Below are 13,433 nucleotides of genomic sequence, written 5' to 3' on the forward strand. Positions count from 1 at the left end.
CTTTCTCAAAGATGGAGAGGTCCGATGCTCTATCCTCCACTAATCTCTCCCACTACCTAGCAGCATTCTCCTTCTTTTGTGTCTGTGTGAGAGAGCTTTGTAACGCTTCGCTCCCCTCCACTGGCAATGTTCCAAAGTGATATGTTTGTGTATGTTATGGAGATGTGTTCATCACAAGAACCTGAAGCGAAATGACACGGTGCATCCAATTGTGCGCAGGATGTCCGTCTGTGACTATGCTACAAACTGTGGAGGGAGAAATGGGTTTCTCCTCTTCATGTTAAAAGTAATTTATCTCACACTTTAAGCTCCTCGCAATTTTTAGCACAGGCGTCACTAAATCCCCTGGCAAAATATACCATTGCCGTCAACTAGTCTCCCCGACATCTAATCTCCTACTGTGTTGAGAGAGGATCAATTTTCAACTCCTGTCAGTAATTTATTTTGCTAATTACAGGTCCTTGTAAAACAAAAATATATTTATTAAAATGCATATGAATACAGTATACTTCACTTTCATTCTTCATTAGTCAAACCTTACGGTTACGCGGTTATCAAATAATGATTATTATTGCTATACTGGAGTTTTCAATGTGAAAGTTCCACTAAAATCAATCAGCTGTTTAAAATAAAATATGCAACTGTATTAAATAATTATAAATTAGATTTATTGCAAATAATTGTAAAATAGATCCTGTCCTTCATTTCAAGATAGGTTATTACGGTTATTAAAAAAAGTTATTATTATTATTGCTGCTCTGGTGTTTTTGAATGTAACTTGACAATGAAAACATTTACGAAAATAAACTAGGTTTATGTTGAAAATGAAAATTTCATTAGCTACATGCAACTGTATTGAACATCATTCATTGCAAATAATAATTGTAGAAGAGATTCTATCCTTCAATTCAAGTTTGATACAATTATTTTTATCTTTAAAGAAAAGGCATTCAAAAATAGGAGAATAGCAATGAGATAAAAGTTAGGTAACCTATTTCTCGTTCTCAAAAAATAGATTTAAGACTGATTTGCAATCTGAGAAGCCTATGAGCATTTCTCTTATAGTTTCTGTTGATAGAAATGGCTTGAGAATAAAAATTCTTTCGTAAATCTTCTAGTTCGAATCTTTCAGGATCAGACGCAGACACCGCAAAAACAAAACAGATACAATAACTGACAGAAACTATATGAACTACCTTATCTACTCCCCATTAATCAATTCCCTATTTATCAAACCTATTAACTAAAAAATATATTACCAAGCCTATATATTTATCTAAACCTATCTGCTACTTTAATTTACAATATCAGAAATCAATCTCGAAATCAGTGCGATACTACATCTAAGGCCCGAATTCACCAGAAAATAGATATAGAACTGGGTTCTACAGTCAGTAGAAACTTACTCAACAAAAAACTGTCAAAATCCGAATTCACCACAGCCATTCTAGATCACGTGACCAGTCAATGCTCGTTTGAAACTTACTCACCGACTTTGGCCGGTCAATCATCAGTTAACTGCAGAAAACTGTATTGTGGGGTCGCCGGAGTTCTGCCTGCCATGAAAACCGCCACTCACCAAAAAAATGGTCAGTTTTTACGGACGTCCGAAGTGGAACAGTGGAAGACAAACTGGGTCTATTCCTATTTTACATCTATCATTATTTTTTTTGGCAGCACTGTATTCCTCTTACTTTGTAGTAACATTAAAAAGGCTGAAAAGTAGATAGGCCTATTAAAAGTGTTCATAATGGGAGATATCATTAGTTTCAGTAGTATTCTTATATTGGGGAATTCCATCATATTCAGGGAATTAAATTTATGAAAACATAATGTTTATATCATTTTTTTCTTAAATCTCCTTCTAATATCTAACTGTATTGGAAACAAAACTAAGATATTTATAGGCTTGAATATAATATGCTCAGATCAGAGAAGGTGATCAATTTGTGTTATCTATTTTATAGGTTAGAAATTCTGATATTATTAATGATCATCATCCTGGCTCTACTCAACAGAAAAATTCTATTGGCCAAACCGTTGACTGCTTGACCAGTTACTCGAAATTGATAGTTGAATATGATGAATAAAATGGAATACTATTTATTATTAAATACAAACGTGGTGGTGGATTTCCGCGAGTAAACCAAGTTGTCGTGTGCATGAAGCGACAAGCTGGATCGAAGAAAAGACCTAGTTTGTCATCGTCCCAGTTTGACGAAATAGCCCAATCAGTCCCATTTTTTTTGGCTGTGGTGGGTTTAAGTGCTGGCGGTTCTCTGCAAACCCGTATTGTGGGATGCGCTTTCAGAAAATGGCGCCAATGTCTACTATAAATTGACATTGAGGTTAAAGCACATAAAAGAGAAATATCGAATAATAACTTATCAAAATAGTGTGGCATTAATATTACTTCAACAATTATAGGTTTACATTATTAGGATACCCTATTCCACCCTCTAGGTTACCTAATAATTGCAAAGTATTGCTACGACGTGTACTAGCTACAGCCGGGTATGGGTCGGGGTCAGTGTCCCTACTGACTGGTGGAGATATCGGACCTATACTTCTTCACCTATCCTGATTCTTTACCCTTTGTCTCTGTCGGGAGGTATTTAGCTTGAAGGGAAGAGTGTGTGCCCATGCCGTTGCTGGCCGATTCGGCCCTTGGCTCTTGGAATTCAGGTTGGGTGTTAGGGAGGATTGAGGTAACCCTAACCAAGGAGACGGATCTGGATATCAGATCCATATAAATAATATCATTTATAAAGGTAGTATGCATCAATCTGAACCAACTGTGGATTGACAGCAAGCAAAGCTGTACCTGCAAGCCCGGGATAAAGGTTGTAGGTGGAGAAATTTGGGGCGGAGTTCAACAAGGAATGATATGGAATTTTGTTAGGATTTTCGCAATTTGTGACTGCAAGTTGTCGGTGTGCAGACTGGACCTGTGCACCCGGTATCAGATAAATATGATTGGAAAGGCATAGGCAATATAAGGTACAGGATATAGTGTATAGAGTTTGAGGTATGGAGAATATTTTATTGAGCCTGAAGAATGGAGATTCATTTATAGAATTATTCCTCTTTTAACAAACAGGGGCTTATTAAATAACTCGCAATCTGACAACTGTGATATAGCTCTCAGCAAGCTGAACCTGCTAGCTAAATACAGTATATCTATTCCAATTATGTGGTAATTAAAATTTAGAGGATAAGGTTTGAGGTGCGGGATTTCTGAATCGCGAGCCTGCAGCTGGGAAAGGATTTTCAGCAATTCTGAAACTGTTAAATAGGATTTTCGCGCTAATCTGGTGACAACATGCCAATTATTAAGGGCTAATCTGTGACAGCCCTGTGGGAATCACTCTCAATCGTCCGAAACGCTTTCATATTAATAGTCAATATGTCAACTATCATGAGAGGGTAGGGAAGGATTTACAAGGATTCTCCTAAGCTTCTCGCTGGTCTGAGGACCGCAACAGGTTCGATCTCTAGTCTGTAACTGAGATCCTGTTCTGAACAAGGTTTCCTAAACCTCTCACTGGTCTGAGGACCGCGACAGGGTCGATCTCTAATCTGTAACTGAGATTCTGTTCTAAACAAGGTTTCCTAAACCTCTCGCTGGTCTGAGAACCGCGACGGGGTCGATCACTGATCTGTAACTGAGATCCTGTTCCAAACAAGGTTTTCTAAACCTCATGCTGGTCAAAGGATACCACAGTCTAGGAACATCGGCAAGGAAGTCCTCAAGCTGTACCTGAGAGCTAGAAGTATTTTAGGATAGGGGAAGTTAAGAGAAAGAAAGAAGAAGGATGCCGCAAACAAGGAGCTTCGGCAAGGAAGTCCTCAAGCTGTACCTTGGAGTTAGAAGGATTTAAGAATAGGGAAAGTTAAGAGAGAGAAAGAGGAAGGTTGTCGCAGTCTGTGACTTCGACAAGGACGTTCTCAAGCTGTAATTGAGAGCTAGAAGGATTTCAGAATAGGGAAAGTTGAGATAAAGAAAGGATGACGCACTCTGTGACTTCAAAAAGGACGTTTTCAAGCTGTACCTGAGAGCTAGAAGCGTCGCTGTCTGTGACTTAGATAAGGACGTAATCAAACTGTACCTGAAAACTGGAAGGATTTTAGAATAGGGAAAGTTGAGAGAAAGAAAGAGAAAAGACGTCGCAGACTGTGACTTTGACAAGGACGTTCTTAAGCTGTACCTGAGAGCTAGAAGCGTTGCAGTCTGTGACTTCGACAAGGATGTTCTCAAGCTGTACCTGAGAACTAGAAGGATTTTAGAATAGGGAAAGTTGAGAGAAAGGAAGAGGGAGGACGTCGCAGTCTTTGACTTCAACAAGGACGTTCTGTGTGTGTGTGTGTGTGTGTGTGTGTGTGTGTGTGTGTGTGTGTGTGTGTGTGTGTGTGTGTGTGTGTGTGTGTGTGTGTGTGTGTGTGTGTGTGTGTGTGTGTGTGTGTGTGTGTGTGTGTGTGTGTGTGTGTGTGTGTGTTTGTAAAAGGGGTCATACGGGGAGAATTATGCTCAAGCACAACACAAAACGGGGAGCGGTTACCAAAACGGGGTGCGCCCGTTTCGTACCCCAGTGTGCATCCACTCAAAACAACTTCTAGAACTGTTCTGAATCCGAATTACTACTTTACACACTTTTTCCCAAAATCACCCCGTTTCGAATCTAGAGTTCACATACTTACGCTTACAGAAAAATCCACCAGATCCGCGTCACATTCGTCATACACTCTTTCCGGTTGGACCTACTGAACGGGACTCTGAAGTGTGTATGCTCCATGAGTATGTTGCCTACGAAACGAGGTAATCTCAGTATGTGACAGAATCCAAGGTCAGGGCAGTGGACTGTGAATGATAGTTGGTATAAATACCTACAAATAAATCTTTGAATTCTGTGCATAAAAATACTGATAGCTTGAAGTGTGGTAAGTACGCCAATAAAAGACTAAATGAATCAACAACATAAGATTTAATAATAATAAGATAATAATAGGCAGATGGCCACATACAAAAACAATTGTGTCAAATATCTTGGGATCAATAAAATAATAATAGGCAGATGGCCACATACAAAAACAATTGTAAGTAGATTAAGTTAAATATCTTGGGAAAATTACAACATGTGAAAAAACGTTAGAGAAATACAAAATTTAAATGAAATTAGGTCAATGACATTAATGACCATTGAAGCCTGACAATAATCGAAAAGGTAGTATTAATGATACCTGAAATAAATATAAATTGAGTGCTATAATGAAAGTTATTGCTGTAAGGTTCAGTATTAATGATTAAAAAATGACAATAAGCTGTAAATAATGCTCAACAAGTAAAATACATAAAATATATGCGGCATAGGCCTTCAGTGATTTGAATGTCAAGATAGACTTCGACCAAACAATAATAGGCGTCACTGGCCTTAAAATATCACTTAAAAGCTAAGGGTAGCTAATAAATACAATGTGAAGATTGTCCAGGTTAAATATAGGTGACATGGGCCTTCAATGAATTGAATGTCAAGACAGACATCAATTAGAACGATTAATAGGCGACAGTGGCCTCAGAAAATCACTTGTAAAGCCAAGGGTAGCTGTCAAATCCAATGAAATAGTAGGCGTCGGTGGCCTTAGTGAATCATGTCAAGAAAGACATCAATAGAACGATAAGTAGGCGTCAGTGGCCTCAGAAAATCACTTGTAAAGCCAAGGGTAGCTGTCAAATCCAATGAATTAATAGGCGTCGGTGGCCTTAGTGAATTGAATGTCAAGATAGACATTAATAAATCAATAAGTAGGCGTCAGTGGCCTCAGTGAATTGAATGTCAAGATAGACATTAATCAAACAATAAGTAGGCGTCGGTGGCCTCAGTGAATTGAATGTCAAGATAGACATTAATAAATCAATTATGATACATACGTAAATGAAAATTGAATAGAACGATTTACATAACCTGAATAAAATTTTGAAGAGGAGATGCAGCCAGGCAGACAGGCAATGACTCTGCAATACCCACAGGAACAGGACATCAGCAAGCGATGATGTGATCTGGCCATGCGATGACAAGCATGGAAACGTCTACCACAGCAGGTGAATCCCCCAGTGGAAATGTAGGCAGAAGCAAGTAGAATTCCAAACGAATAATCCGATCTTCAAGTTGTGGAATTTTTGGATTGATTTCCAAACGGTAGAGATGATGAACTTGAAAGTTTGAGTTTCACGAGGTGAAGCCAATTGTAGAAGAATGGCAATTGAAGCCTACACGAGGTTGTAATTTTTGACAAAGCTTATCAGAGCAATATGCAAAGCAATCGATGAATAATTTAATCACAATTGAAGAATAGAATAAATGAATTAATTTGTAGAATAATTCACACTTTAAAAACGTTCTGTAGATCAAATAAATAGCGATGAACGCCCACACGAGGTCGTGAACTTAGCAAAGTTTATCAGAGCAAAAATGCGAAGCAATCGATGAATAATTGAATCACAATTGAAGAATAGAATAAATGAATTAATTTGTAGAATAATTCACACTTTAAAAACGTTCTGTAGATCAAATAAATAGCGATGAACGCCCAAACGAGGTCGTGAACTTAGCAAAGTTTATCAGAGCAAATATGCGAAGCAATCGATGAATAATTGAATCACAATTGAAGAATAGAATAAATGAATTAATTTGTAGAATAATTCACACTTTAAAAACGTTTCGTAGGTCCGATGAATTCAGATGAAAAGTTTAGACCGGGCGCAGAATGCACACACCGACTATCCTCCATTGAAAGACAAACAGCAAACTAAAGGCGCTAGTAACAAAAAGGGAAAGGCAGAAATGTCAGTCACGTATGTGAAACGTCTACAAACGTTTGGTGAAAAAGTGGCAAATATCTAGAAAGTAAGATGCCTAAAGACAAGATTAAATTCCAAAAAATCGAATAGTATAAATATTAAAATTGCAACGGCAAATAATCCGACAAAAAAATACGAATAGAAGTATAGAAAACCAATTTGACTAAAGCAGTGTCTTAGAACCGACTGTGACGTCACTGGTCAGCGCAGACAGACAAAATGACGACATGATGTCTACGTAGTAGCCGAACGAGTAACAAGTGGAACCGTTCCAATAAATGCTTTGTCAGATTTTACAGTATGCCTTTTGAGTTTATATCCTACTAAATGGGGTACATAACCGGTATTTATCTTCACATTTTGTTCTATTATGTTTTGAAAGTGGAGGTCTACTGGTTTTTTCTTTCAAAGGAAGTCACTGAAAATTGGCAACACTGTCTATAGTCAAGTCAATGAATACATTCAGTGATAACTTCTACTGCGAGATCTATATGGATTCTCTACACTCTCCAAACCATGTGTTATACAGACTCAGACACAGGATATCAATAACAAGCCCTATTCAAAAACATAACAATGATTCAAAAACCTCATACCTCTCCTTTGATGTTTCCAGCAAAACTAAGGGAGGGAAGCTAGAACTCTCTACAATCTGAAGCAACATGGCTATTTTAGATTGTATGTGCTCAGAATTCTAGAGAGACTTTTGATATGGTTCACTGTTTATTTCAATATAAGAATTTTTAAATTATTGAAACACTGACACAATAATATTGTTGTAAGCTTATAAGCTGTAAGGAATGAGTATGGGATTTCCACAGTTTCAGATTTTTCACTTGAATGTAATAAAGTTATATTACTGAAAGTATTCACTTAAAATAAATAATAATTATGTTCGAAAGGGAAAACATTGGGAAGAGTTGACAGAAGAGGAATGCTTTGTATTATGAGTTCATTCTATGTAAATTGATGAATTGACATTCAATTCTAATCAAAATAATAAAAACGAGACTCTTCAATAATTCTCGAGGAACAAGATAACTTCACACTGTATTATAATATAATTGTAGAACTTGATATAATATGAGTATGATGTATCAGGAGATGTTTATTATAGTAAGGGATCATTTCTTGAGTATACTATATGCAATCTCCCTTTTTATTCGGATTAGTTGTAGGCTATGTGCAAATTGAGAAGTTTGTTTTGAAATTCATAGAATTGACGAAATTTATTCTTTGTTGACATTTCAAGTGAACTCTCAGTAATATTATTATTCTGTAATCGATGAGAATTATTTGAAACTTGCTTGAATTCTAAAGCTGATTGATGCAGTTGAAGCTTGATATAATATATAAAACAATAATTGAACTTGTGAGAGGTAGAATCGTCTACATTTCAAGTCAGATTGGAAGCTTTCAATTTGAAAGAATTCTCTATTTAAGGGCCGGTTTCCGAGCTTGGGATTTAGCTAAGTTCACTTATGATATGGTTCACTGTACATTTCAATATAAACGTTGTCAAATCACGATAACACTGACACAATATTGTTGTATAAGCTGTAAGGAATGAGTATGGGATTTCCACAGTTTCAGATTTTTCACTTGCTTATAATTAAGTTGTATTACTGAGAGTATTCGGTTGAAATAGATAATAATTATGTATGAGAAGAAAACATAGGGGAGAATTGACAAAAGAGGAACCCTCAGTATTGATAGATCATACTATGTAAAATTATGAACATTCAATTGTGATCAAAATAATAAAAAAGAGAGTTCAATAATTCTCGAGGAACAAGGAAACTTCACACTCTATTATAATTTATTATAGAACTTGATATAATAATAGTGTGATGTATCAGGAGTTGTCTATTAAAGTAAGAGATCATTATTCTAGAGTATAATTATATGCAATCTCATTTTTATTCGGATCAGTAGGCTATGTTCAAATTGAGAAGTTTGTTCTGAAATGCATAGAATTGACGAAATTTCTCTAATGTTAGCATTTCAAGTGAAATCTCAGTAATTATTATTCAGTAATTAATAAGAATTATTAAAACTGGCTTGAATTCTAAAGCTGATTAATGCCGTTGACGAATGATATAATGTATAAAACAATAATTGAACTTGTGAGAGGTACAATTTTCTACATTTCAAGTCGGATTGAGAGCCTTTAATTTGAAAGAATTCTCAATTCAGATGGTATTGTCTGAAAATTATTCGAGCTCAGGAGAGTTTTTTGAAATTACGAGAATTTACCCTCCACAAAAGAAATTAAAGAAATCTCTGAAAAATTGCATTTTATTCATATTACATGTAGGCTATAGACCAAAAATATGAGGTTGAGAATACAGCCGAACCTCTCTATAACGAACCTCCACTTGACGAGATCCTCTACGAAACGAATTTTTACCTGGTCCCATCACATTTTGGAGTTTTGGCTGCCTATTTACCTCTATTTAACGAATTTCGGACCTCTCAACAACAATGTTTTCCCTTGACTTCAACATACAAAATGTAGTGTGTATAGGAAGCAGACGAACATTTTCAAGGAATTGTTTAGTTCCAGCAGAAAGGTCAATAGACAAAAATAATGGCAATTAAGGTAGGAAGAAGATGGGTGGTGGACAGTTAATAGAGGTTGAAAGACATGTCGGAAATTGAATGCAAGTTACTCTAAATTGAATTTCAATAGCTTGTCATTTGTAGACCAGGCAGGTGAACGACTGGACTTTCTAAATCTTGCTTTTGTCACACATTTCAATTCTTTGAACTGACTAAGATGATGATGGTTGTGACGAACTTGAGGAGAAGAATCCGTCAGATCAAGAAGTTCTAGAAGCTTTCAAAATTATCAGGCAAGGATTAAATATGAAAAATAGTGTACCAGCCTTTTTATGTTCGACTGTTTGAATAGATGTGAGTCGTTTATTGATCATGATGTTTTATTCAAATGCAAAATTCAACCGAAAATTACTCACTTTTTCAAATAAAACATTAAAAAATAGGGAAGTTGAGTTATTATAGTATCTATAATGAAGTTATTGACAAAATTACCGTATTTTGCGTTCAATCTAATACAGTAGTAGTGTAAAAAGTACCTAGATTGAAATTATTCGAGCTCAGGAGAGTTTTCTGAAACTAGCAGAATTTATCCTCCACGAAAAAAATGGAGAAATCTCTGAGAAATTGCATTTTATTTATATTACAATGTAGGCTATAGACCGAAGAATATGAGGTTGAGAATATTTGCAAACTTGTGTTACATGATAGAAATTAACATACGTGAACTTCATCTGTAGTGGGAGTAATTCTCATTTAAAAATACTGAATGTGAAAGACTCAAATCTCATCCAAATTGCGCTGGAGTTTTGCCCTCTTTTTGAATCATAATAAGCATACTCAATTATTGACTAGGTATTGAAGAGTATTGAAAGTCTATTGAAGATTAAAAACCTATTGACATTACTTATTTATTTCAAGTCAATTTCAAACAAGAATTATTTCTTTATAAAGAATTGTAATATAGGAAATGAAACTATTATATTATTCTACTTATATATAATATATAAGGAGCCTGAGGAAAAATTTCGAAGATTTTATCATCCTTGCTGCATTAGAAAATGAATAAAATTATCTGCTATGAATTATTTCTAATCTATTCATTGCTCTTATTATATTTTCTTTTGTTTATTTCTCAGTATACGTTTTATGGAAATAATGTCACGTTTTGTTTCTTCTTAAGAATTTTGAAGTATTACAAGAAAAGAACATGTACAATATTCTATCTGGTATTCTTTGGGAAACTACATACTCAGAATATGATAATTTTAATGAATGGAGACTATTTCATAGAATACAGATGGAAATAAATTGGAAGTTACATTTGTTCAAATGCAAATAAATAAATAATAATTATTAAACGAAAATCCTAATTAAATAACCCTGTTGTCAATATTTGCAGTAGCAGAAGTCTTAATTGGGATTTTCTTTTAATAATAATTACTATTTCATAGAATGTTTTCTTGTTTTTTAGAAGATGTCCGCTTTGTGAATAATACCAGAAACAAATAATGTGATTGTACATAAATAAACTAATAATGATTAATTCAATAAATAACGTTACCTTTTTCTATGGTAGAACATAACAAAATAAGCCTACTGCTCTCCAGAACTCCACAAAGCTTACCAATTACTATTCTCGTGAATTTCACAAGTTCTCAAGAATTATACATGGCAGGGTGTAAGTTATAAATGAAACATCGATTTACACAAAGCATCTGCTAAATCTCAGCCATAATAATCATGTAAGAATCTGGTACAACTGCTGCTTCTAGAGTCTTCCCTTACAACATTTTCACGGAGAATTAATCAACATAAGCAAGCAATGTTAATCCAAGTTCTCCTTCTTTTCCTCTTCAGCCATTTAATCCAAGTAATCATTGTTGAAGCATACATTTCTCTGAAGGTGTGATTTAAGTACTTCTAATTTATCATGTTATTCAATATAAACTATTCACATAAAATGTAAAAACTAGCTATTGAGAGAACGATATCTTACTGTAGACTGGAGATCATAACTATCTGAGAGAAGAAGTTCTGAGAGTGAATAGGAACATTTACTTTGCTCAGTTTCAATCCAAAACTGCGTTTCTAGAAAGAGGAAGGAACCAGTAGAATTGGCAACGTCGGAGTGATCCCAAGACAATGCAAATACCTGCATCTATTGCATTGGTCACCCTCCAATTTCCTTACGCCTACGCCTACGTCATGGTGTGTATGAATGTACCCCGTGTAGCGGGAATTTGAGTGAGCCCGTTTCGACTGTTAAATTCCTATGAGAAAAAAATTTGAAATTTAACTTTTCAGCACTTAAAAATTTTAAATTTAACAGCACTGGTGTGTGTGTGTGTGTGGTGTGTGTGTGTGTGTGTGTGTGTGTGTGTGTGTGGTGTGTGTGTGTGTGTGTGTGTGTGTGTGTGTGTGTGTGTGTGTGTGGTGTGGTGTGTGTGTGTGTGTGTGTGTGTGTGTGTGTGTGCGGGTGCGTGTACACGTCAATCTTCGCTTCAAAAGAAAATACAGTGCAGAAAATATAAATTTTCTCCGTTAAAGTAATGGCCATGCCAACAAGCGCTTATAACCATTAAGATCCTAGATTGGATCTGGTATAGAATTTATAAGAACTTGTAGTTGATTAACTCTCCTCCACTGCCAGAATCACGACCTGAGTAATTTTAAAAATCTTTTATAATTTGTTTTCACTATTTTTCAAAAACTGTTAAATTTATCAATTATAAATTCTGTTGGATCATGCATGGTATCATGCGAGCACAAGCAAATTTCTAATTATTTTGTTAATGTTAAACTATTCTCAATCTGTAATCCAAGCTTTAAATCTGCACTGTCAAATCATATATTTTATTATATTATATTTCCATTTTGTCAATTCATCTTCTGAGTTCGATTATTTCTTAAGCCTGTCAATTATTGTGTCTGACACGTTCTATATTATCAAGAACCGATCAAGTATGATCATTGAAATAATTGATTCAACCTGGAAATTGGAACAGATCTAAGTGGATGTAGTGTGTGGGGTCAGATCGAGATTACCTATTCTCTGTCCTTACCTGCTCATATATCAGCTTTTATCTGTTACCAACTTCGGCTTGGGAGCGAATTTTTCGACTATATGGCAGATGCAGCTGGAGATATTATAATTTCTCACAATAGAGCATAAAGCCAGACAAGACTCTGCTCTCGAAGTATATTCCGAACGATCTCTGGTCCTTAGTACCCTATCTCAATCCTTTGGAACTTATTAGAGACACAGTCCCGTAGATTATCTACATCAGGATTTTTGCTCGACCTGTATGATTTTATATGCTGTTTCATCACAGGTAATAGTTTTAAGATATTTGCATTCAGTGTTTAGCGACCGCTACACTACCTCTGAAAATTTTATCATTATACAATCAGTCATAAGAAGATCAAGGGTGAGCGAGTGTTTATGCCTCCCACGATTCAGACAATTGTATCGAATCTTGTAGTGACTCAATCAGTCTGGTGTTCACTTAGCGTCCATCTTCAAATTTCTAACCTCAATACTGGTGACTCAGTATAAGATTCGTTATAGTGGAGCTATTTGCAGCACCACAACACACACACACACACACACACACACACACACACACAGACCAATACCCAAAAACCACTTTTTTGTACTCAGGGGAAAATACTATTTCTAGATGATCCAGCCGGAGGCGAGCCTGCAGGCTAGTATTATAAAGAGAATAATTTTGTAAACTATTTGTTGAATTTATCAAATTGTCTTGATCTAGGAACAGAAGTAGTTTTGCCTGTTTTTTTATTCCGTTATTGTAATTATTATTCAATGAATGAATAAATAGAGATAAATAAATATGGTACCCTAAACAGTAATAAATCCGGAAATATTGGAAATATCTTACTTCAAATATATATATATATATATATATATATATATATATATATATATATATATATATATATATATATGTATATATATTTTACAAATTATTATACAATAATATATACAAATTAG

Source organism: Nilaparvata lugens, chromosome 11 (genome assembly GCF_014356525.2).
Source record: "Nilaparvata lugens isolate BPH chromosome 11, ASM1435652v1, whole genome shotgun sequence".
NCBI lineage: Eukaryota > Metazoa > Arthropoda > Insecta > Hemiptera > Delphacidae > Nilaparvata > Nilaparvata lugens.